This window comes from Rhinopithecus roxellana, chromosome 3, assembly GCF_007565055.1.
Source record: "Rhinopithecus roxellana isolate Shanxi Qingling chromosome 3, ASM756505v1, whole genome shotgun sequence".
Classification (NCBI taxonomy): Eukaryota; Metazoa; Chordata; class Mammalia; order Primates; family Cercopithecidae; genus Rhinopithecus; species Rhinopithecus roxellana.
The window spans coordinates 35295057-35319972 of NC_044551.1; the positions used below are offsets into that span (position 1 = coordinate 35295057).

Here is a 24916-nt window from a genome sequence, read left to right on the forward strand (position 1 = left end):
CTCATTTCTCTTTTCTTTCTAGCTGAGATACCTGCACAAACCTGTCTGCATGCTTTGTCTTTGCCCTCTGACCACCCTCTTTATTATAGAGTCAATGCAGGCTTCCTTCAGTTTCTACCATTGTATCTTTACCTGTGGTAATACTTCCCATAAGTGATGGGATCTTTTCAAGATAGAAAAGATCTTTCCTTTAAGAGACAAAGTAAAGAGAAGAAGAAAGTTAGGGAAAGGGGGAGGAGAAAGGCTGCGAATATAGATAAGTATCTTTAAATGTATCACATTTGTCTTAGAAAATAATAAAGTCACAAACCCATACCTTAGAAGTCCTAATCTTCTTGAATCATGGACATAAATTTCAGGGCAACATTGGGATTAAGAAAATCCCCTCAGGCCACCACAAAAGGGACAGTTGTCTCAGCCTTCACACAGGTTCCAGTATAGCCTTCTCCAAATCCCTGAGGATGGAGGTTTCTTTCAAGTCTACAAAATCACCAGAGAAAGACAATGTCCATAAAGAAAAGCAAAAGCAAAAACAAGACAGAGTGATATTAAATTAAAGGCCATTTGGTTTGGAGAGACTAAACAAAAGATATTTCAAATTCTGTTTGTCATAAAATTGCATAATGCCTGAATGGATTCAGTCCTGACTGAATTAAAGAATCATACAAAAAGACAATTCATAGTGTATCAAGGCTAGAAGGTATTTTAGGACTTATCAAATCAAATTTGCTCATTTAACTTACAGGGAAACTGAGGATGGGAGAGCAAAAGTGATTTTCCATGATGATTCATTATCTGTGGCATAGTTCAATCTGTGTGTCAAGCAAATCTTTAGTATACTGAAAACAATGTGTTTAACACTGGTCTATCATAAAAGTAAGACCAGGCACCAGTGCATCACTCCACCTTGAAATACCTCCCTCAGTTGACTTCTAAGGTACCAAGCTTACTGCTACCACTGGCCACTTCATCTTGGCTACCTCTGTTGCATCTTTTCAACCTCCCAGTTTCCAACATAAGGAGATCTTAGGGTTCACTCCTGAGCCTCTTCTCTATACACACTTTCTCACCAGGTACATCTTCCAGGTCCACAGCTTGAGATAGCAGTTATACTCTGACAACTCTGAGATTTGTCTCCAGGCCCAGATATTTCCCTGACTCTAAACTCAATCAACTGACTCTTCAACAACTCTACTTGGGATTCCAATAGGCATGTCAGATATAACATGACCCAACTGAGGTCATGACTTCACCACCACCACCACCAGTTCCCACCTGGAAAATACTAAAGCCCTCCTTCTTCTAAGTGTATGCCTTCTCAGTCAATGGCAATTTTTTTCACCCAGTTGGTCAGGCCTAAACCCTCCAAGTAAACCTTGATGCCTGTCTTGCCTATATACCTCACATTGTCCATTTCATCAGCATATTCTGGTGGCGCTGTCTTCAGAATAAATCCAGCAGCTGACCATTTTTTACCACATCTTTTACTACCCTGCTGGTGCAAGACATCATTAAAGATCTGCAAGGTTGCACAACAGGCTCTCTCAGACTAGGGCTGGTATTCTCCACCAGGCCCATGTAAGAGAATGACACTCCCCTGCTCAAAACCTTCCACCTCACTCAGACTCAAAGTTAAAGTTGTTACAATGGCCAAAAAGATCCTGCTTGATGTTTGATGCATCTTTCTTACCACTGTCCTCATCATCTACTCTTCTCCCTCTCATTTCTTCCTCTCTAGCCAGGCTGCTCCTCTAACACACCTCTGACTCTATCAGGAGCCTTTGAACTCATCATTCCCTCTACCTGGGAAACTTTTCTCCTCACTGTTTCATGTCTTTGCCCAAATGTTACCGTTCAAGTGAGGACCCTTGTAAAATTACCCTGCTTAAAATTATAAACTCATACCACATATCTCATCCCTTTTTCTCTAGATGTAAAAGTCTTTTTGATGTATTACATGTCTATCTCTTTATTATCTGTCATCCCCCAATAAAATGTAAACTCCATGCATGCAAGAAATGCTATCTCTGGTATCCTGCTGTGTCTCCAGCACTTCACTTCACTGATAACCTTGCACGAAGGTGGAGCTCAATAAATATTCATTGAATGAATGAATAAGCAGACAGTAAGGTTAAGTCAACCTTCTCATGGCCACTCAGTTGATAAGTGGACTCAGCCTGGTTTGAACCAAAAGCATTCCATCTCCTGTATTTTTGACAACTATGAAATACTGACTAGATGAATGTCTTCTAGTGTTGGGCTTAGGAAAAGGATTGGTATAGTCTGGAGTGTGATGCAAAAGATGAATGTTAGGTATATTTGTGAAGTTAGCAAACAAAAGCCCCGAAACTATTTCTAGGAGATACTCTAAAGAGTATGTGTGGCATGTATTGGGATGACTCTGCTTACAGGCTAATACTGAAATCTCATTGTTACTTTCATCATGTCTTTTTCAGATTTTCTGCCTTTGCTTCCATGCCATTATTTCCTGTCATTCCCTCAACTCTCAGTCCCTGCTTTACTATAATAAAAAGTATGAAGTAAAGGAATCCAGGGTTAGACAACAAAAAAGAGAAATGACGTGTTTAGGGAAAAGGGATTGGGCAGTCATCAAAGGACTTTAGATCTAAACCTAACTTGGTCACCAATTTGTCATTTGCCTTTAAGGTTGTCCCTTCTTCTCCCTGGGGTACCCCTCATTTTTATTTTATGTTACCCCTCTTTGGGGGTAACATAAATTCCTTCGAAGATCTTTAGCTCCCAAAAATGATCATTTTTTTTTAACGAATAAAAGGCTCCCTTATCCTCAGTAGTCTAAAAGTGGTTAGGAAATATGGTGCAATGTTTAAGAACTCGGCTTTGGGGTTTACTACTGAGCTTCTGGTTCTGGTTCCATCACTGTGGAAACCTGGCCAAGATAATCAACTTCTCTAAGTATCATATTTCTTTTCTATAAAAGAGAGATGATGAAAATACCTATCCCTCTAGGATGTTTATGCAAATGAAACAAAGTCATAGGTAAATCATTCATTACTGTGCATACTGTAAGTGCTCAATAAACTTTTACTGTTCTTTATTTTTAAAGATTTTACTGCTACAGGGTTACATTCTAGATGACATTTTATAAATGTATCTACCTTCATCTTACTTCCCACTAGAGTCTGAATCTTTCCATCTTTTATCATATGACATTGCTTTTGTAGCCCTTAATGACTTTGGGCAACTTTGTCTGGACCACCTCCAGGATCAGTTGTATGCAGTTACCCCAGCTGCCCCCACATTCCAGGGCAGATGGTGGAACATTGTAACATGAGAAAGTCATGTTTTCTGATTCATTCATTGTCTGCTTTCTCATACCCAGCAATTTGAAGATGATCTTGGCCTCAGTTTTGGAATGTCAAGCCACAGTCTACAATTATTGCTGCATTCTGAAGCCAAGAGACACAACACTGGAAGCAAACAATGCTGTAATTCAGCACAATGATAGATGGAGTTATTAAAGAAATTGTGCTGACTGCTTTGAGAATTTAAGTCTCAAGTCTATCCAAATGCATCTTTCTTTCTTCTTTTCCTAACTGATATTAAGAAACTGTCTATGCTCAGGTAGTAACAACAGAAAAATATGTCACCTACCTTTCAGGTTTAGTTACATCCCAACCTAATAAATAGTTACAATGCTTCAGGGAAAAGGTACTTACAGTCCATTCTAAGTCATCCAAGGACATGATCCAAAGCACATTTACAAAGCAAATGTTTGTGAAATATATAATCTTTGCCACGCACTTTGTTAAAGACTGGGGATATGGTAGAGGATAATAGTGACTTTATTCCTACCTTCATTAAGCCTTTGTTCCAGCAGTTTTTCTTTATCTTTTGTTATTTCTTAAGTTTGCCCAGATATGGTTAGACATGACACACTCCTACAAATTTGTTGATTCTCTCAAGTAGTGATATAGGGTGTGCTGACATAAATATCCCAATTTCTGCTTGATAGAGAGAGACAACTCCATAATTTTTGGTTTTCTTGGGAACAACTCTCATTTCCTTACTTTGCTTCCCACCTTCCACCCAATACACACCTCTTTCTGCTTTATTTTTCTCCTTCAACAAAGAAACAACAAAATTCACCAAATTCCACTATCCATTAATAAGATGCCACACGGCACAGTAAAGGACACTAGGTCCAGAGGGCACAGCTTCAGAAATTAGCTTTTTTGAAGTCCTTGGAAACAATAAAGGGATTATATGGTAAAATAAAATGAGAAAGTATATACTAGGAATAATGTGAAATAAAATAATGTCAAGAAAGAACAACATATGTCTTAAATCACCAGTGTCTGCATGGGAAAGTACTAATCATAGAGGTAGGTGGCATCTTTGCCTGTCAGGCAGCCTTGAACACTTCAGGGAATCTGTCATTTTTCAAGAGGTATCAATTAGTGGTTGCTCTGATGGCAGAGTGTGAACCACACCTCTCTAATGGTTAGGTTGTGTTAAAAATGATTCCTGTGAGCATAAAGCACACACAGACATGGGTTTCACAGATACCCTGGCACCAAGACAGACTCCCAAGAGAGGTAGGCATCCTGAGAAGGCAGAACCAGGAAAGTGGGAGTAGTAGAAGGTATTAGCAACTCTAAATGGGTCTTAAGGTTTTTGAGCAGAAGTGTACTGGGGGAAAGGATGAACTATGGATTCAAATGTATCTAATGATGAATTTAAATTTAAAACTATGCCAAGAGATTTGGGTCCTACTGGGAATTAAAGAAGCATTGCTGTAAAGATTTACCTCTCAAGAAGTGTGATCATAGAGATACCATATAGGCATACGCACCTACTGTTGCCAACAATGCTTCACAGTATGTATATTACTTCCATTTGCATAGAAGGAAATTGAGTTTGGAGACTGTCAGGCCTCTGAGCCCAAGCTAAACCATCATATCCACTGTGACCTACAAGTACATATCCAGATGGCTGATTCCTGCCTTAACTGATGACATTCCACCACAAAAGAAGTGAAAATGGCCTGTTTCTGCCTTAACTGATGACATTACCTCGTGAAATTCCTTCTCTTGGCTCATCCTGGCTCAAAAGCTCCCCCACTGAGCACTTTGTAACCCCCACTCTTGCCCGCCAGAGAACAACTCTCCTTTGACTGTAATTTTCCTTTACCTACCCAAATCCTATAAAATGGCCACACCCCTATCTCCCTTCACTGACTCTCTTTTTGGACTCAGCCCGCCTGCACCCAGGTGAAATAAACAGCCTTGTTGCTCACACAAAGCCTGTTCAGTGGTCTCTCCACACGGACACGAGTGAAAGAGACATTAAGTAATCTGATTGAAATCACATAACTAGGAAGTGACAAGTCAGGATTCAAACTCAGAACTGACCCTGGAGTATATTGGCATTCACCAAACATGCTGAAAATCACCGTTGCTTCTTTCTTAGGTTTTATTTCTGATTAAACCTAGTTCTGACACTCGGAAATGCCACAACTTAAACTCCAAAGGAATAGCTCAGTCTCCTAATAGTATAACTGAAAACTGGCCCAGCTTAGTCTCTGCTGAGAATAGTAAAGACACCCAAATAGAAGAGGGTACATTTCCTCCAAAGGCCTAGAGGTGGTCACACTACATACTGGAATGAGCTACATGTATTGTAAACCAAGCACCAAGTCACCACAGGCGGTCAACCTCAGTTGTAAAATATTGATTCTATTTTCTAGCAGGTGACAATACTCAAAGTAGGGGCTATAAAACAAAACATTTTGGACATCTAGGTGTCCAACTATAACTAGAATCACCAGTTTTGGCTGGCTAAATATTAAAGACCTTCCCTTCTGTTTATTTCTAGTCTAGACAACAAACAAATAAACTGCTGGTGAAGAGCAAAATAAAATCTGTACTGCTGGATTTTAAAGATTATAGAAAACATCCAGTGACTTTTAGATATCTAATCTCTTGCCAGTGTATTAGCATTATTTTCCTTCTTGATTAGCCTTTTAAATTGAATGGTGAAATCAAAGGGACTTTGGAAAAAAATGTCACTGAATGTTAAAATGAGGGTTTAGGAAATTTCCTGGCACCTGGGCTAACTGTTGTAGCCTTCTTGGCTAGTTAATGAAATATGTGTCTCTCATAAACTTTTAAACACGGGTTACACATTGCTGGTGTGCAAGTAGTAAAAGTAGATGCGCTTTTATAATTGAATGTACATAGAATAGATGCCCACCCTCACCCTTTTCTGTGTGCGTTCACCTGGCACCTCTTCAAATCTGACATTTACTAATTTAGCTGTCTAGGAATACAGGTCCCCTCTTTTCCTCAAGAAATTAGTCTTTGTTACCAGGGAAGTGGTCCTCATTCCAGCCAAACAGTAAGAGTATGTATGATTTCCTTAAATACATCCACTCTTTGTAGGATTCACATATTCAGACACCACATCCCATAAGCTTCCATGCATGCCATTGCACCAACACACCATGTACATACCAACAGAATTCGCAGGGCAGCATGCTATCCCACACGGCCTCAAATCTAGACAGCGGGCCCTCTGTGCTGCCTCAAAACCAGGCAATGGCTGACTCCCCTACACAAGCTCCTTACTTGCCAGTGTGAAAGAAGAATTGGACCACATGCTTAGACAGATGGGTGATTAAATTACCAGGGGCTATTTTTGCTAGCTTTCCATGTATCTCTAGATGCCCAACACAATTTTTAAAAATGATCAGAATCACTGATACCAGCAAAAATAGATCAGCATCACCTTATCCCCAGAGCAGCGGTCTTGGATCTCTTGTTCTTAGTGACACATGAAGTCAGATCCACAATATTACACCACTGTGAACACACAAAAAAAGGATGCTCAGCAAAAACCTGTCATTCTAGGAGACTATCAACAAGGATATTATTTTGCCTTGATATCATAAAATGCAAAGATAATACTGGCTAAAGCATTAGATCCCCACCTAGGTTTGATTCCTGGCTCAGCCACCCCCGAGTTGTGTCCTTGGGCATGTTATTTAACCTCTCAGTGCTTCTTCTGCATCACAGATACCGTGATGATATCTATCTCAAAGAGTTCTTTATGATAATCAATTTTAAAGCACTTAGAACAGCATCTAGAAAGGACCTAAGTATGCAATTGTTCGCTGCCAATATTCATTGTCAAACGATTTTGGGGATTTTATTTTTGCTTTAGTAAAATCCTTCCAAAATAAAGTCAGCTGACCAGTTACAGAAAGGAGGAAAACAGGAAAAAACACAAATATAAGACATTTCATCCAGTCAGGACATACAAACCCTTGAGAGCTGGGTAGAAGTTCGATGGTTGAGTATTAGATTTAAGTAAAACCTCCTCAAGGGGCCTTGAATTAATACAATGGTGCCATGCTGGGTCTGAATTTTCTTACTTATAAAATGGGCATAACACCTTAACTGTATTTTACAAGGGTTTTAGGAGGATGAAAAAAATAATAATATGGGCAACAATGTGTTTGCATCTTCCCTACTAGACCAAATTATTGAGAGTATGGACTCAGTTTCATGTCCATTTCTTTGCAACACAGAGTAAGACAAAGCCATTGTATAGACATATTAGCTGTATAGGAAAATGAATCAATCATTTATGTATGATACCCTCCCCTGACTGATGTCTGAACAAAGCCACATAATTTCCTTGTTAACTCTGTGGTGGCAAGCAGGAAAGGCGGGCCTGTAGGGATTGACCATTCACACTGATGTAAACCCAAAGAGTCTGAGGCTCAGAGGAGTAGAATGACTGCCCAACCCCCAAGCCATCAACAAAGCACAACTGACTATCATCATTATTGGCACTCAGCAAGAAGAGTCTCTGAAACTATTATTTATTGAGCTTGTATGTGCCAGCACTGTGTTCAGCTTGTATTTTCTCATGATATCTTTTCAGTAAACTAATGAGACAATATTGCTAGGATTCCCAGTTTGTAGACGAGGAACGGGAAGGCTCGGAGTGTTAAAGTAACTTGTGTAACATTATCGAGCACGGATTAGAACGCAGGAGAGTCTTGAGTCCAGGGTCTGGGCTTCCCATCACTGTGTTATATGTTTTCCTGCTGAGACCTGAACTCATCTTTGCCTGTGATAAAAATTGTAAACATGTTTTCCGAATTTGTTATTTATCTCCTTACATTGCTTATGGTATTTTGTGAGTACTCTTTTCAACTCATAAGAGCAAAGAGTTAATACTCCTAACATATAAACATTTTCTGGAGATAGAAGAGAAAAACTCTAGTAAGTGTCTAGAAAAATAGGCCAGGGGACATCGATAGGAAATTTAAGGAAAAAGAAGTACAAATAGTCTGTGAGCTCAGCCACATTAATATAAGAGAAATGCAAATTAAGGATAGAAAAATTAGAGCATCACCAAGAATAATAACTGCAAAGGATAAAAACACTACAAATATATTTAAATCTATGAGATCATAATAATACTAAGAGCTTGCAGTGAGCTGAGATCTGGCCACTGCGCTCCAGCCTGGGCGACAGAGCCACACTCCATCTCAAAAAAATAAAAAAATTAAAAATTAAAAAAATTAAAAAAAATAATACTAAGAAAAAAAGAAGACAGAAAACCTCTTATTGGTCATCTTTGGGGAACCAGATCATTATTTTGAAAATGGTAAATAATACAAAAACAAGCATTTATCCTGCCTTTCCTTGTGGTCTTTAATCAAATACTGATAAAACTTTCCATTTGTAGAAGTTTTTCACCAAAAATGAAGACAAAATAATAAAATTTTAAGATCAACATTTTATAGCCCCTAATAAAATAGTAGATGTAGGCAATAATTATCAATGGCTGCTAACATTTCAAAAGCGAGAAGACATCATTGCCTCCTGATGGAGGTATGTAGCTTCATAGGTGAAGCTACGTGTGATAAAAAAAAACATGCAACCTAAGTTACATCAAGTTGTTATCCTTAAATCTCATTTATAGGAAATCCAGGTGACTGAGAAATATGCTGTAAATAATATCATAGGGATAAAATTGGCAACATCCAGACTGTGAGACTGTCTGTACGACAAATAACCCCATTGTCTTCCACATATAAATTACAAGAAAAATAACTAACAGTGACGGGAAAATTATGGATTAATAGAGACTTCGGAGATAAGAAAGTCTATTTTAATGGATGAAACTCATTTGGATCTTGATTTACAAACAATATGTAAGGAAAAATTATCAATAATTTGAAAAATAATTAGATGCTTGATATTGAAGATTTATTAATGTCTTTGATATGATTCTTTTATTTATGAAAAGGATGTCATCTTGTAGAGATGAACACTGAACTACTTAAAGAAGAAGTGGTACTATGGGTGGGAATTTGCTCCAATAGGGGTTGGGTAATACATACAAGACTGCCCATGAACCAGAAACCTTTGAGGTTTGCTTATGGGTAGATAGGATTTCATTACCCTATCCCCTTACTTTAATATGTTTTAAATTTCCCATAATAAAATTATAAAAAGATAACTATTTGCCACATATAGGTGCATATAGCATCTACATGACAAGGAAAGTTTACCAAAATGATCCTAATAGTCCTCCTGTCTGGGTGGTAAGATTATGTATCATTTGACCTTTTAAATTTTCCAATTTTTCTTAATAAGCATTTGATGCATTTACAAACAGAAATGAAAAAGTAAATATAAAACAATTTATTTCCATATGAGATTTTAAACATCAATAATATTTTATTGTTTAAACAAGAAGCAAATTTTGCAAAATCTTAAGATTTGCTAAAGCTGGGTGATTAGCACACTGTATTCACCATATAATTTTCCTTAATTTAAAAATTGTAATATTTTATAATATAATATTATAAAAGTTGAGAATAAAATATCTGGACTATTACCTGCTATCCCTGTCTATTAGGTTATATTGAATATCTTTTCTCCAAAATAATGTCTAAAAGAAAAGTGTGTTACACAATGCAAACAATATGTGTAAGAGATTCTAGGAATCTGTCCTATGGCAAAATGTTATTATATTATTTTATTATACCTATTATATATATAATTATATATTTTATATATATTAGTTATTATATATATAAGTTATTATATATAGATTATTACATTTATCTATATATCTTTAAACATTTTGATTTTTAAAGGAATGAAAATATGGCTTGTAATTTACTGAAGGAATTTTACTTTCATACTGCTCAATGATTAGGAGCAAGTCTTAATCATTCAGTTAAAAATATTTCGAAAAACAACTGGATGGGGCCCTAGGGATTAGGCAATTGAATCCTATTATTTCATAGATGGGAGGAGAAAGGCTTATCCAAAGTCACATAAATGGCTTGGGTCAGATGGATGACAAAAACCCAGGCCTTCAACACCTATTTCCCATCTTTCATGATCGTGTTGCACAGTGTGGCATTTTATAAAATGCTTCTATGATCCCAGTAAAACTACAAAACTACATAGATTATCAGAAAAGGGATATGACAAATATGTGGATACATAAAGAGTTGTGGCTTGTGTGAGGGTACCTGTGATGGAGAAGAGGGGGCTGTGTCTTTATATGTAGATTATTTATTATAGCAGTCATAGGTTCACAGCAAAATCGAATTGAACTTCAGAGAGCTCGCATATATATCCCTTGTGCTCTACTCATCCCTTCAAATGCACAGCATAACCCACCAACTGGCATGGTACATTTCTTAAACTTGATGAACCATTACATTGACACAAAATTATCCCTCAAAACCCACAATTTACATTAGGGTTCATGCTTGGTGTTGTGCATTCTATGGGTTTTGACAAATGTATTATGATATGCATCCTGCATTATAGTATTATACAGAGTAGTTTCTCTGCCCTAAAAGTTCCCTGGCTCCATCTATTTATCCCTCCCTCCCCACAAATCCCTAGCAACTACTGTCTCCATAGTTTTTTTCTTTTCTAGAAAGCCATATTGTTGGAATCATATAGCATATAGACTTTGCAGATGGGCTTTCTTCACGTAGTAATATACACTTAAGGTTCCTCCATGTACTTTTATGGCTTGATAAAAATTTCTTCTTAGCACAGAATAATATTCCATTGTATAGATGTACCACAATTTATTTATCCATTCATCAAAAGAAGGATACACTAGCTCTTTCCAGCTTTTGGTAATTATGAATAAGGCTGCTATAAACATCCATGTGCAGGTTTTTGTGTGGACATAAGTTTTTCACTCATTTGTGTAAATGCCAAGAACATGATTGCTGTAACCTATGGTAAAAGTAGGTTTAGCTTTGTAAGAAACTACCAAACTGTCTTCTACAGCAGCTGTAAAGAGAGGCTCAATTTTAAAAAAGATCAGCTAAGTGAAAATCACACACAAATGGTATTAATCCTGAAATGTCTTAGGCAGGCAGCATGCTCAGGCTGCTATTCTGTACCTCAAAAGCCACTCAACTGTAAGATCTCTGAGGTCAGGGAATTGTTTAGGGTTTGCTGTATTCCCAGTCCTTAAAACAGTACTGGAGCACAGTAAGTTCTCATTCAATGTGTGTTAGATAAATAAATAAATGCAAAGGAAAAATATCTTCCCTCCAGTTTTGTAGCAGAGAGTTCTTAGGTCAAAAACAAGTGAAATGAAGACTTTTTCTTAGGGACCAGAGTGTTTGAAAACTAAGTATTTTTAAACAATAGAATCTCACTCAGGCAGAGTCCTCCCCTATAAAAGGTGTGAAAGCCTGGGACAGAGAAAGAAAAGCAGAATCTCTTCTCTTACTCTGAGGCATGGGCTTACCGCATGGAACAGGGGACAGGATCTTCTACATGATTTAAACAGTTTTCTTTTTATTTGCCATGCACGTAAAGTTGAATTTACATAAATTAAATGCACATAAGCTGAGATTCCACTATAATTGCAAAACCATTGCATTGGAAATAAGCTTTCATTGAAATCACATTAGAAACCAGAAAGATTAAATTAGATTTTGAAGCATATTTAGCCCTATCAAGAGGTAGATTATAGAAAGTTTATAAAACAACACAGACACACACAGCAGGCCAGAGTGCCTGGCTAGGAAATGAATAGCCTCATCACCTCAATACAGAGGGGATAGCTGTCATCTCATATCAAGGCCTGGATGACCAATCACCCAAACCGTAGAACTCTTACTCTACAAACTTAAATGGCCATGCAAACAAACAAATCACCTATTCACCTGGCCTCAGTTTCCTAAACTGCAGAAGGGGCATAATATTACCTCTCTATATGATTGCTTAATGGAGAGAGATTACATATGATGGGTCTAGCTTCCTGGTTCTCAATTCTCAAACAAAAACAAACCATAACAATCCCTTAAAATCTAAGTGTGAAGTAATGAGAATTCATTTCAACCTTGTTACCACCACAGGTTTGCTAATCCTGAGCCTTCCCAAAACCTTATGCTTCCCATCCTCAGCACACACTAATTTACTATTTAATATGTCTTAAGAATCCACAGAGCCCTATGAATTACATAAATGTGACTTAGGTGACTGGCTATTATTCTTCCCTCACCCTTCTCACCAGGCAAATGTGAAGCTAAATTAGTCACTTATCATAAAGTTCTCTGAAAACATTAAAGTCTAAAGAAATGCTTGATAATTGTTCTTAGCCATCTGGTGCCAAGTGATGCTCATGAACTTACATGAGCCATTTGGTAAAAATCCAAAAACGTCTATCTTAATTTTATATCTCACTTACTGAAAGTTCCAAGTTGAGAAATTCCTAAGAGGAGAAAATGGTTTATAAAAAGGAAAACAAATGGGTAAATCTTTGAACTCATTCACATAAGAAGGCTTACAAAAATCCACCTCTTGTAATCCTAGCACTTTGGGAGGCTGAGGTGGGTGGATCACTTGAGGTCAGGAGTTCGAGACCAGCCTGGGTAACATGGTGAAAACCTATCTCTGCTAAAAATACAAAAACTAGCCTGGCATGGCAGCGCAAGCCTGTAGTCACAGCTACTCAGGAGGCTGAGGCAGGAGAATCACTTAAACCTAGGAGGCGGAGGTTGCAGTGAGCCAAGATCATGCCACTGCACTCCAGCCTGGGTGACAAAGCGAGACTCTGTCTCAAGAAAAAAAAAAAATCTACCTCTATCACTGGTTTTAACAAATGAAACTAAGGTAACATCACAATGTTAACCTCTCTAATACATGTGCACACACATGGTAGAGGATTAATTGTGTCTGCTTTTCTTTCTCAGTTCTTTCACATGACTAGCTACACATCAGTGCCTCTCATTTGGAGAAGATTGCTGGATCTCCTGTGGTCTCTCTTCTTCCCTAGACTGAGCCACTAAAAGCAGACATCCCCTTGTCTGCATTGTTATAATAGCCTTCAACTAGTCTCTACTCAAGGCATACCTGGCTGATCCCAGTCCATTGTCTACCTGACAGATGAAAGGATCTTAAAAATAAATGATTTCCACTTCTCTGTCCAAACTTTCCAAAGGCTTCCCACTGCCATTAGAATGAAATCCCAAATTCTCAACATTGCTTAGGAAGTCATCTGAGACCTGGCCCCTGGCTACATCACCAGTGGCATCTTGTACCATACCCTCTCACCTACTCAGTGTACACCAGCCACACTGGGCATCATTTCTTTCACTGTGAAGTGTCACACTCTGTCTTGTCTCAGTGCCTTGAGAATACTGGAAATAGAAGATATCACTTTGACGCACAAGCTCTCCAAAAGAAATATGAAAACAGATTTGAGGGTGATTTGCGAATGTCTCTGAGCACCTCCTCTCTTCTTTTTCTCATTCATAAGGAGGTTGTGTCCATCTGCCCATGGATGTTTTAGAGCTTGTTTAATTTCCTTCTTTAATATAATAGTGTAAATAGATACAATTTGCTAAACATATTTTTTTTTCTTGTTCAAATATTGTCTTTCTCATTCCTCCCTCCTCACCCCAGATCTCAGACTCTTCACAACACATTTACCCTCACAATTTATAAAAGCTGGCAGCCTGGATACTAAACTCAGTTCTCAAGCAGGGTCAAACCAGCTGAGACACCCACCTGGAGTAGCTAGAAGAACATTACTTATCTTTCAATGATTTTAGGACAACCTCTAGCTTCTGAAAATCACTGGATATTACTCTAAAAATAAAACATTACAGATAATTACCTCTTAGAATGGAACAAATCATTATATTAATTTGAAAAGTTATCTTGGATATGGGAAAGAGTTTTTTTTTTTTTTTTTTTTTTTTTTTTTTTTTTTTTTTTTTTTTTAAGTTGCCAGTGTACATGAAAAACCTCATTTCTGAGAGGAAATAAGGAACAAAAAATTGCTTCATGCTTCCTGAAATTCATTTTGCTGATGCTAATAACAAGTCCAACACTGTACAGTCCCGGAGAATGCTCAGAAAGAATTACAGAAAGTGTGTCAGAAGGAGAGAAAGGAAAGAAAATTATAGGTGAGTGAAAAATAGCTCTTTAATTTTGGAAGAATATTTGGGATTCTATGGACTCTGAACTCAGTACAAATAAGTTAAAGTAAAAATCTAATGACTATAATTCCAAGGGAAGAAATATAATAAAGCCTTATAGAGATCAGCAAAACAAAATTAAAGGTAATATTAGTAGCAGTATTAATAAAACCTAATCCTATTCATATGTATTGACCCACTTCTTTCTCCTAACAACTTGTGAGGTAGGTTCTCCTATAATCTCCACCTCACACATGGAAAAAACAATCAACCTATCCAAGGCAGCAGTGCTGAGATTTGAGTCAAGGTGACTTGGCTCTGGAGTCCACGCTTGTAACCATGACACTGTGCTGCTTCTCACATCTTAATGGAAGTCAGATGCAAAGAGATACCTTAAATATTACACTTTGCTACTGATCCTCAGAGCAGAGGTGAGTTATCTGCTCCTGACAATGCAGGACAGAAACTCAGAATATTGTGTAAATAAACAAAACTAAGTCCTAGAGGTCTTCTGACATGTGTCAAATGATCTGAGGTCTCTTGATTCATAACCCATAGTTGTCCTAACAAGCCCTGGTACCTAATTTGGCAAATACCTATGGAGTGCCTTTCAAACATTTGTCACAATGTTGACAAATGAATTAGACATAGGGCAGTAAGTGGATTAGGAAAGTAAGCACAAAACGTTGTGGGATCACAAATGAGTGGATAACACACATTTGGGACATTAGAGAGAGGGGCACGAGATGGAGGCTGAAGGGGGTTTGGCTGGATGAAAGCGTAGGAGGGGAAGAGATGTGAAGACCATTTCAGGCAGAAGAAACTATGGGTAAGAAAGCTTGGAAGAGAGAACACTGTACTTTCAAGGAAATTTATAAAGTCCTATATGGATGGATGAGTTGCATATTTTGAGGACAGAGCACTCTAATAAACAATCAGAATGGAAAAATACATTGGGATGAGTCACACAGAGCCATCCAGGCTACATTAAGGAGTTTGAACATATAAAGCTGTCTTTAGGTTTCAGGGAAAAGAAAGACTTCTAGCTCAAATGACTTTCTTCTCCTTCCTATCCCACTCCACTTACCCATTGCACCATCCCCACCAAACAGAAATCAAAAAAGAACCAAACAAAACTGAGTCACTGAAATTAGCATAGAACCTGAAAGGGAGAAGATGAAGTCAACAAGATGAGAAGTGAAGCGGGGAAAAAGTATGTGTCCAGAAGAAGAGAAATGCTACTTCACAAGAAGGCAAACAACTACAGGGCAACTCTGAATGATGAGATCAAAGGACCTATCAGTTGTGTGTAAAACCAGCTAGCAGGAGCCACCTGTCAAATTTTCAGGAGTTTCATGAGCAGCTTGTTAAGTCATCAGTAACTTGAAAACAGCCATATTGGGAATATTCACACTATGAACATTGACAAATGTTCTAAAATAGGGCTTTTCTTTCTTGAGAGGTGAGTTATTAGCAAGCACTGCCTATATTCACTGAGTGTTTGTTGCTGTTATTATTGGAGAAAAATAAATAATACAATGGTTCCATTTTTTAAACTCCCCCTTACTCTATGAACTCTTTATGTATTAGGAAGGGTAACACAAATCTGAAATAATAGACTGTTGTCTAATTTCTTAGCCCAATGTATTGGTGTTGGCTTAACCCACTCACAGCAAGGCTAAATACTGAACTTGATCAACCCTCTTATCCATGAGTTCCTACTGATCTTTGTAGACCTACAACTCCACCAAATGCATGAAATAAAAAACAATATATTTGATTAGGAAAGCCAATAAGACTTGATAGAAATAATATCAATGCTTTCAATATTCTTAAAGTAAATACAATTAGGAGTTTTAGATGGCTGTTTCAAATAAATGAAATTATTAACGTGTCATAAAGATATATTCCATATATTTGATAAATACCTAGTATATTTCATTATTAATATGTATAACAGATTATACTTATTTAATGCTATATGTATAAGGCATCCAATCTTATAACAATCTCTACTTGGCTTTAACTATTATCTCCATTTTACAGCTAAGAAAATTCAGGTTTATATATTAAATAGCTTGCCCAAATTTTACAGCCATTAAGAGACAAAAGTTCCTAGCCATTGATTCTATAGCAAAAACTGTTAAATCCTATACATAACTGCTTGCTAAGATACTTTAATGCCATTAGGTAATGTTATGAAATGCAAAAAGTAAAGTCATGCAATTTTAATTTTTTTAATTAACATTTTAAAAATTAAACATTAATGTTTACTAGAAGGTGTGCATCCTAGTTTACTCTGGTTTTCTGGCATAAAAATCGGCAGTGCCAAAGATTGGAAAGGATTAGTTTTCTTTATTGCAACAGAAACCCTTAAATGGCTGACAATATACCAACTGATCAAATTAGACAATGTGCTTCATTCCTTTCATAAAATATTCCAAATGGTGCCCATATTATAATAAACATTAGAAACTATCAGACTACTCTCTTGTATTTCACATATTTCTGTTTAGATGTACGTATACCAAGAAGCAACTGTGCTTGTTCCCAAGCTTGTTTACTTCAGCTACTCTTGTTTGCAAAAGCACATGTTTCTACATTATTCATTATAAACACTGTGTAAATCAATAAAATGTGTGGAAAAACAGAATTGCTGTTTCCATGGAGAGTAAGTTGAAAAACATTAGTAGGCATAAATCTATAAATGGCAGAAAATACTAACTTGCACAAAAGATATATCTATAAGGAGGAATAGGAGTTAAGAGCGGGAATGACAAAAAAAAAAAAAAAAAGAAAAGAAAAGAAAGATCAACTACTTTCAGTTGCCTGGGAGGGAGGATTTGTGGGAAGACAGAGAGCTTCATTGAAGAGATGTTTGATTCAGCTTTGAAAAATGACTAGCATTTTGGAAAGTGGAAATAATACACATTTAAGTTAGCATGACCAAGTAAAAATCTAATTTAGAAGAGAACAATATGCATATTTTTATACATAATTATTGAATTGTAACAGAATTATAAATGAAGAAAGATCTGCTAGTCTCATACAGAGATTTTAACCTGAAATCATGAATGAGCTGCTAGGGGTTCCATTAACCCCCTGCAATTTATGTAAAGGTGTTTTTCACATTTTCCTAGACAGAGGGCCCACCACTTCTGATCCAAAATGGATTTAGAACCACTAACCTACAGACTTATTCCAAGGTAAATTGATGGGCTCATGAGGTAGCTACTGCCTGTTGACTAAAATGAGGATTAGAAATTAGTCATAATTGTCAGCTTTATGTGCTTTTAAGAATTGGTAGCAGACAGCAGCAGTAAGGGACAGTTACTGAGAAAAGCAGAAAAAATAATGCTGGGCAGAAAAATAGAGTGACTGTATATCACATTTAGAAAAGAACTTAATTAGACCTCAACCTGTAGACAATGACTCTTTAACACAGAGATCAAATGTCAAGGGGAAGAGATATGTTCTGTGATGAAAAACGAACATAAGCAATAGGATACACATTTCCTAAAACATGGTTAACAATTCTTTACAGGGTAAAGAATTTAAGTCACCCTTATGATATTGGATACACTAAAATAATTCATCACTAGAGACTCAATAAATTAAAGATAAATGTCATAGTGTTGCCATTTCATATACTCAACATCGCTGAAAGGAGATTAACTTTATATGTATAGATATTAGTGGGCAAGAAAGAGAAACATAAGTATCTGTCTTCTAAAGAGATTTATGTGATACATATGCCCATTCTAACAAGCTCTGAAATCCTACTTTTATTAGTGTGCCTCAAAGTTGTGAACAGTTAAATATAGATCATTAGTCAGTGCATGGTTAATTACATATCAGTATCTCTTGAAGATTAAAACATCTGCAGTTTAATTATCTTCACATAGCAGATCTCATTTTCTACTCATTCAAGTTGGAACAATGTAGTCACAGAATAGATTGTTCTAGATTAAAATCAGCTTAATAGTACTTCACAAAGCTAATTTAAAAGGAAGAACAAAACACACCTGCTTCGCGTCTCAGGGAGAAACAAGCTCCTGCTTTATACCTTTCTGCATTCACATGAATGCCATAGCAAAGCATTCACCCTGTAGTCCTGTCTTTCCTTCACTACTTTTACATAGCAATCACAGTTTTCACACAGCTAGCTCTTGAAATTCTTCTTTTCAAATCTGCAAATTTGCTAAACTTTCCATTTAAATGATTTCAGTTCTGGTTTTGAGGTCCTGTCCCTACACATAAACAGATCATCTTCAGATTTGGATCACTGCACACAATTACCAACACAGTATTATTCTCCTGCTATTTTTTTTTTTTTTTTTTTTTTTTTTTTGAGGCAGAGTCTCTTTCTGTTGCCCAGGCTGGAATGCAGTGGCATGATCTCCGCTCACTGCAACCTCCGCCTCCTGGGTTCAATCAATTCTCTGCCTCAGCCTCCCAAGTAGCTGGGATTACAGGCACCCGCCACCACACCTGGCTAATTTTTGTATTTTTAGTAGAGACGGGGTTTCACCATCTTGGCCAGGCTGGTCTTGAACTCCTGACCTCATGATCCACCCACCTCAGCCTCCCAAAGTGCTGGGATTACAGGCATGAGACACCGCAACCCGCCTCTTTACTTTCTTTCACAGTCCTAAGTGATCCCTTAAAGGAGAGATCATCCCTCAGAAGGGAGGAAAACACGACAGTGTCTTAACACTGTCCTAAATTTAAGACAGAGAAACCAGAAAAACAATTTAAAATACATAAATGGTGCTTGGAATAATTTACTTGATTACATGTCCTGCAAGTATTTTCCTTCATGTTTTTGTAATGAACCTGACCACGAAAAAACAAATTTACGTCTGTCATCTGTGTCATAACGAGCTGAGCTCATTTGGTGAGGAAAACCTACAATTTAATTGCTTGATTTAAATTTGGCTAGAATGCATACTGAAACATTACTCTTTTAATTATGTTAATTTATAACTGAAAAGTTAAATTTACAAAGGCAATAACATTAATTATTTACTTGCCCATTAAAGTTGAATATATATTACAAAGCTAATTGGCTTCATAAGTCTGCCAAAAAATTAAAAACAATTTGTTCACTGATTTATACAGGAGGGCACACATATAATCAGCAGGTTGGTGTGTGTTTGTGTGTGTGTGTGTGTGTGTGTTTTTGGTGGATTACATGAAAATATGTGTGAAGTACTTTCTTTGTTCATATAATACTCCACACAGGTTCTTTCTTCCTTGTTTAAAACACGTTTTAAAAAGAAAGGAAGAGAGGCAAGTAACATTTATTCAATGCTTTCTCTGTATCCTGCTTTCCATGTAAGATCTCATTTAATCCCAGAACTGAAAAAAATACTAATTGGCATTATCTCCTTCTTAAAAATGAAGGAACCAAGGTTTAAGAATATTTGAAAAATTTGCCAAGGCAAGTTGCAAAATAGTCAATCAAATTTAGGACTTGCCCAGAAAGAACTAAGATCTTAGCATTTTTGCTATACTGTTTTAGCACTTGTTACTCCCAACAGACTGAACTGCTGACACACTGATTCCCTAAGAAGACTTGCTTTAACATCAACATCAGATTTGCAATGAAAATTTTATTCACAGCCCCATTTGGATATTGCCATAACAAAAACAATGGAGCATAATCAAAAGCATAGAAATCGCAGATTAGTAGGTACCCCAATGACCTAAATCCAGAATAAGAGAAGGGAAAAAAAATCCAGCAAATGAACTTGCACCTTACCTTTAAAGTGAGATTCAATATCAGGCAGATCCCTCTTAGACTGTAACTCAACAAGGGGGCTTAGAAATTAAAGATTAAAATGCTCATATTACTATACTCTTGGGCATATCATGAAGATCAAATATGAAGTGAGATAAAGAGTTATGAAAATTATCAAATATTATGCAAATGCAAATTAGCACAATTAGAGTAAGGCTGTCTTACACCTAAAGAATTCCCATGGAATTAACCCTGAGTTTATGTGAAGACTACAATTTAGCTATATTCTCATGTAACCTAAGAGTCTTACAAATTCTTTAACAGGTAGTAAGTTTAACCAGTTATCTGGTCCAGAGAAAAATTTAATTAGTATGTGACTTTAACAGGGACAACTAGCCCAAAGTTATTAATTAATACTTAGTAAAATATTTAAAATAATAATGTTTCTAAAAGGGCTTGGTCATTATATTCATTAATACTTTAAGCAAGTTTTTATACATAGGAAGAAACAATATTAAGCATATACTTATGCATGCACACTTTAAATAATACAGCCAAATTGCTAATGGTTATAGAGCAATTAGGGTCATATTAATATGTAATGAAAGCAAAATTTTGCATTTTTAAGAGAGAGTTAAATTATACTTGAATGTCGGCAAGTCTATGGGGAAGTAAAACAATATTCCAATTTCCAGGTGACTCATGGCAACATTTCCAAATGTGAGCTGATGACTTTAGAGATTTTCTATAGTAGTTTTAAATCTAATATATCATCATAAATTATCTTAGACTGCCTTGGAACACTTCATATATGATTCATTATGATGGAGTTTGGCTGGGTGCTGGGGGCTGAAACCAACAAATTAGGTTCAAATTACACTTTGATTCTTCTAAATTCAATGTTTAAGCAATATCAGGCTATTGGTCTATGGGAAGACACAGGCCATTTTCAAAAAGAAAAAGACCATGTACGTTTTTATATCCCTTATACCATTAAAATGGAAACATTTAATATTTTATTATGTGTTAAACTGAGAAGAAACAAAGACATGAATCAATGCATCTAGCATTTAAGTGCTAAGAGGATTTTCAGGCCCGGAAACCTCATATGACACGGTTCTTTGTAATGTCAAAGTAATTCATCACCATCATCCACAGCAGAATAGCATTCGTCAGCATCAGGACTGGGCATGGCACCCCGTGGGCCAATCTTTCATTTTCATTTATGAAGTCTGGAGTAGTAGTAGGGCTTAGACATTATTCTTTATCCAGCTCTTCTAATTATTCTGATATCACGGGAATCTGGATTTGAAATACTAGTAAAATGCTGAGATTCAACTAGCAGTAGCTAAAATTTACTGGAAGATCTAATCCAATTAATGAATCTTGTGTACTGATTACTGTTAAGAATTGTATAAAAACCTTATAGCTAATTATAATAAAGGTAGAAGATATGGCTTTGGGGTAAATGATTAAACCACATTTTACTTGTTAAAATATGTTGATCATAGGTGAACAAATACTATGTAATTCAACATGATTTTGCCTCTTTTGAAGGATAAATTTTTATAAGAGGAGATAAAATAAAAAATATGTATGTAAATTTATTTATATAATGTGTGTATTATGTGTATATTTATATAGTATGTATGTATGTGTGTGTGTACACACACAATATAAGTATATACACACACACCCAATCATAGGCTTTCATTGAATTCCAAAATAAAATGCTACTTAGAAGCATGTATAATACCCTATATAAACTATAATTGTTTTATGAAAGAGAGATAGAACAAATGGTCTATTTTACTAGACAAAGCACCAGCCTTGCAGAGAATCCACAGAATTGTATGTGCTTCTAGCAAATAGTCATCAACACTGGTTTATGCAAGTGACTTTGGAGACATTTCTCAGAAACTGCTAGAATTTGGATGTATACATCAGCTGCTTGAGTCAACCAACATCTCACAATAGATAAAACTATTTTACTGAAGAAAGACATTTGGACAACAACAGTCATTTTGAATAAGGAACAATAAAAAAAGATGAAAGATTTTTTCAAAAATATTGAAAAATTCTAGACAATCAACTAAACAATGTCCTTTCTACATATTACACATTCTCCCACATGAGAGAACAATCAAGAAATCTTTATTTGCATCTGGAGGGCAAATTCATCACCAGATAGAGTTATAACAGTTTAGTCAATGGAAGCTGGTATAAAACAGATGATGTTCTAAATGTTTTGATACATTAGCAACCCTCTAATTTTCTTTCATTGTAGGTTACCAAGGCAACTATTTGGAAATACACCCTAACGACTTTTTTTAAAATTCTGGCCACAAAAAAAAAAAAAAAAAAAAAAAAAAAAAAAAAAAAAAAAATCAATCAGAAACATTCTTATGTCTGTAACATTTGTTCCACAAATATGTATTGAACATGGGCTAGGGCTACTCAAAGTCCTAGTAATAACAGACCTGCAAGTGTAATGAAGGCAAGTTAAAATGCTATGAGCCTATAAACTCTCATTGCTTTTATAACAAGTATTACCAACTCACAGCTTCTCTTTCTCTCTCTCTCTCTCTCTCACACACACACACACACGCACGCACACACACACATACACACACAGCTGGAGACACCAGTGAATAGATTCTCCTATACATTTATAGTTATAGATATTGGAATTTAATCAAAGAATTTATGATTCCACTCTAAGATTTTCGTTGGATCTTTTATTATCCATTACATTTTCTATCTGACTGAAAAAGTCTCTAAAAATATAGAACTTCCATGCAGTTTGAGTTACAGCCAGAAGCTAGAGTGTCTTATAGTAAATATACCAAAGAAAGTAATAAAGAACTGGTGAAAAATGCTGTGTAATTTAAGCAATAAAAGTACATTTACAGAAATGGCACAATAGTAGCCTTCCAAAGTTTTCATTTTCAAATATAAAAGATATAGACATCTATGAGTAAATCAAAAGGGCAATAAGGATTCATTAGGGGAGAACTTCTCTTGTTAAGGCAAAGGTATATTTCTAGATTCTGGGTGTCACTAAAATGTTAAACAATATTCTCTGCACCAGACTCACAGTTTTCCTTAGCTTCTTACAGTTTCCTAGTTGACTCAGGGCATACTAGTTAGGTAAGGAACCTATGAGAAATGTGACATTTCACTGCATGTACCCAAATAGGTTTCAACCTGTATGTCTTAAATTGATTAGCTGGAGATGAAGTTTCACCAGGCCAGCCACTGTCTGCTCTTGCACTTTATTTTTAGGAAGGCAGTTAGTGTTCAGTGCTTTTCCTCTGTCACAATCAAACTACAGAATACCATAGATTGGGTGGTGTAAACAACAGAAATTTTTATCTCATCGTTCTGAAGTCTGGAGGAACAAGATCAGGCTGCCAGTATGATTGAGTTTTGGCGATTGCCCTCATTCTGGCTTGTAGACAACTGCCTTCTCACTGTATCCTTAGGTAGCAGAGAGACAGATCATCTTTCTCATGTCTCTTCTTATAGGTGCACAAATCCCATTCATGAGGGTTCCACCCTCAAGGCCTAATTACATCCCAAAGTCCCCACCTCCAAATACCATCACGCTGGGGATTTAGCCTTCAACATATAAACATATAAATGTGGGGAGGGCACACAAGCATTTGGTTCTTAGCAGAATCCAAAATCAAGATACAGTAGATCATGCTAGTCTTTGCCTTAACTGCTAGTGTATACACCACTTTGAAATATCAAAGGTATTCAAATAAAGTTTAAAAATGCATCTATTATAACTCCATAGAGTTCATCTTTATATCTTCCTTCACCCATTACAGGTTGCCCAATTAATATTTGTCAAAAAAATGATTTACCAATTGCTAATTAGTCTTTTTTAAAACCTGGAATTCTGATCTAACATGCATGAATGAAGAAAAACACTACTGCAGTAGGGAAAAGTGACGCTGAGTAATTAGACATTGCAATGATAATCATTTCTGGATTTCTTACAACAAAAGGAAGAGCTCCTATCAGAAATCAAGACGTCTAGTGCCACCCACCATATGCTAAAAAATGAAAACACAAAACACATGCATACACATACATGCAATGCACTAGAGACATCTACTGATGAGATCAACATATTCCTCATCTCATGTCCAATTAAAGTTTTGGACATTCCCAGGATTCCCAGGAAATATTACTCAGATAAAGTATAAAACACCATATGCCTTTTGATGTTTTTTTGTTTGCTTGTTTTAAGCCAATCCTAGTTTTTGTCAGCTTCTTGAGGGTATTAAACAGAACGAATGTTTTTTGGCTCCAAATTCATCAGCATGCTAACATATACCATCCTTTAACATAATAGTACTCACATGAAGAACTCTGAACAAACAATTGTTTTAGATTACCACCACCAGCCTCATATTTTTGCCGTTACTTTGCAGTAGTATGTCACTATAACATTTGAAGACTGTTCTGCCTCAACAGGGGTCTAATGAAAATTAGACACAAGTGGAAGAGTAAAATATACATATTGCCTATGACATATATATGAATATATGCATTTATAAGTGGGACAAAAGCAATATTCCTGTACCAATTGAAAAGAACAAAGTAAAAAATTTGACAACGTTTTCACTGCATATACTAACATAAAAACAGCTGGGTATAGTAGCTATCTGTTTTTGCATGACAAA

The 24916-nt window shown here is 36.3% G+C and overlaps 1 protein-coding gene across 1 annotated transcript in view; it reads right to left on the reverse strand.

The window, feature by feature from the left end:
- The window catches only part of SGCD (sarcoglycan delta), a 1039631-nt gene that overhangs the window by 643834 nt on the left and 370881 nt on the right, over positions 1-24916 (reverse strand). Inside the window, exons 3-4 of the mRNA XM_030927837.1 lie at positions 6769-6842; positions 317-480 (exon numbers count right to left, since the gene is read on the reverse strand). The gene's annotated coding sequence lies outside the window, so the exon portion shown is untranslated. The remainder of the gene's footprint in view (positions 1-316; positions 481-6768; positions 6843-24916) is intronic.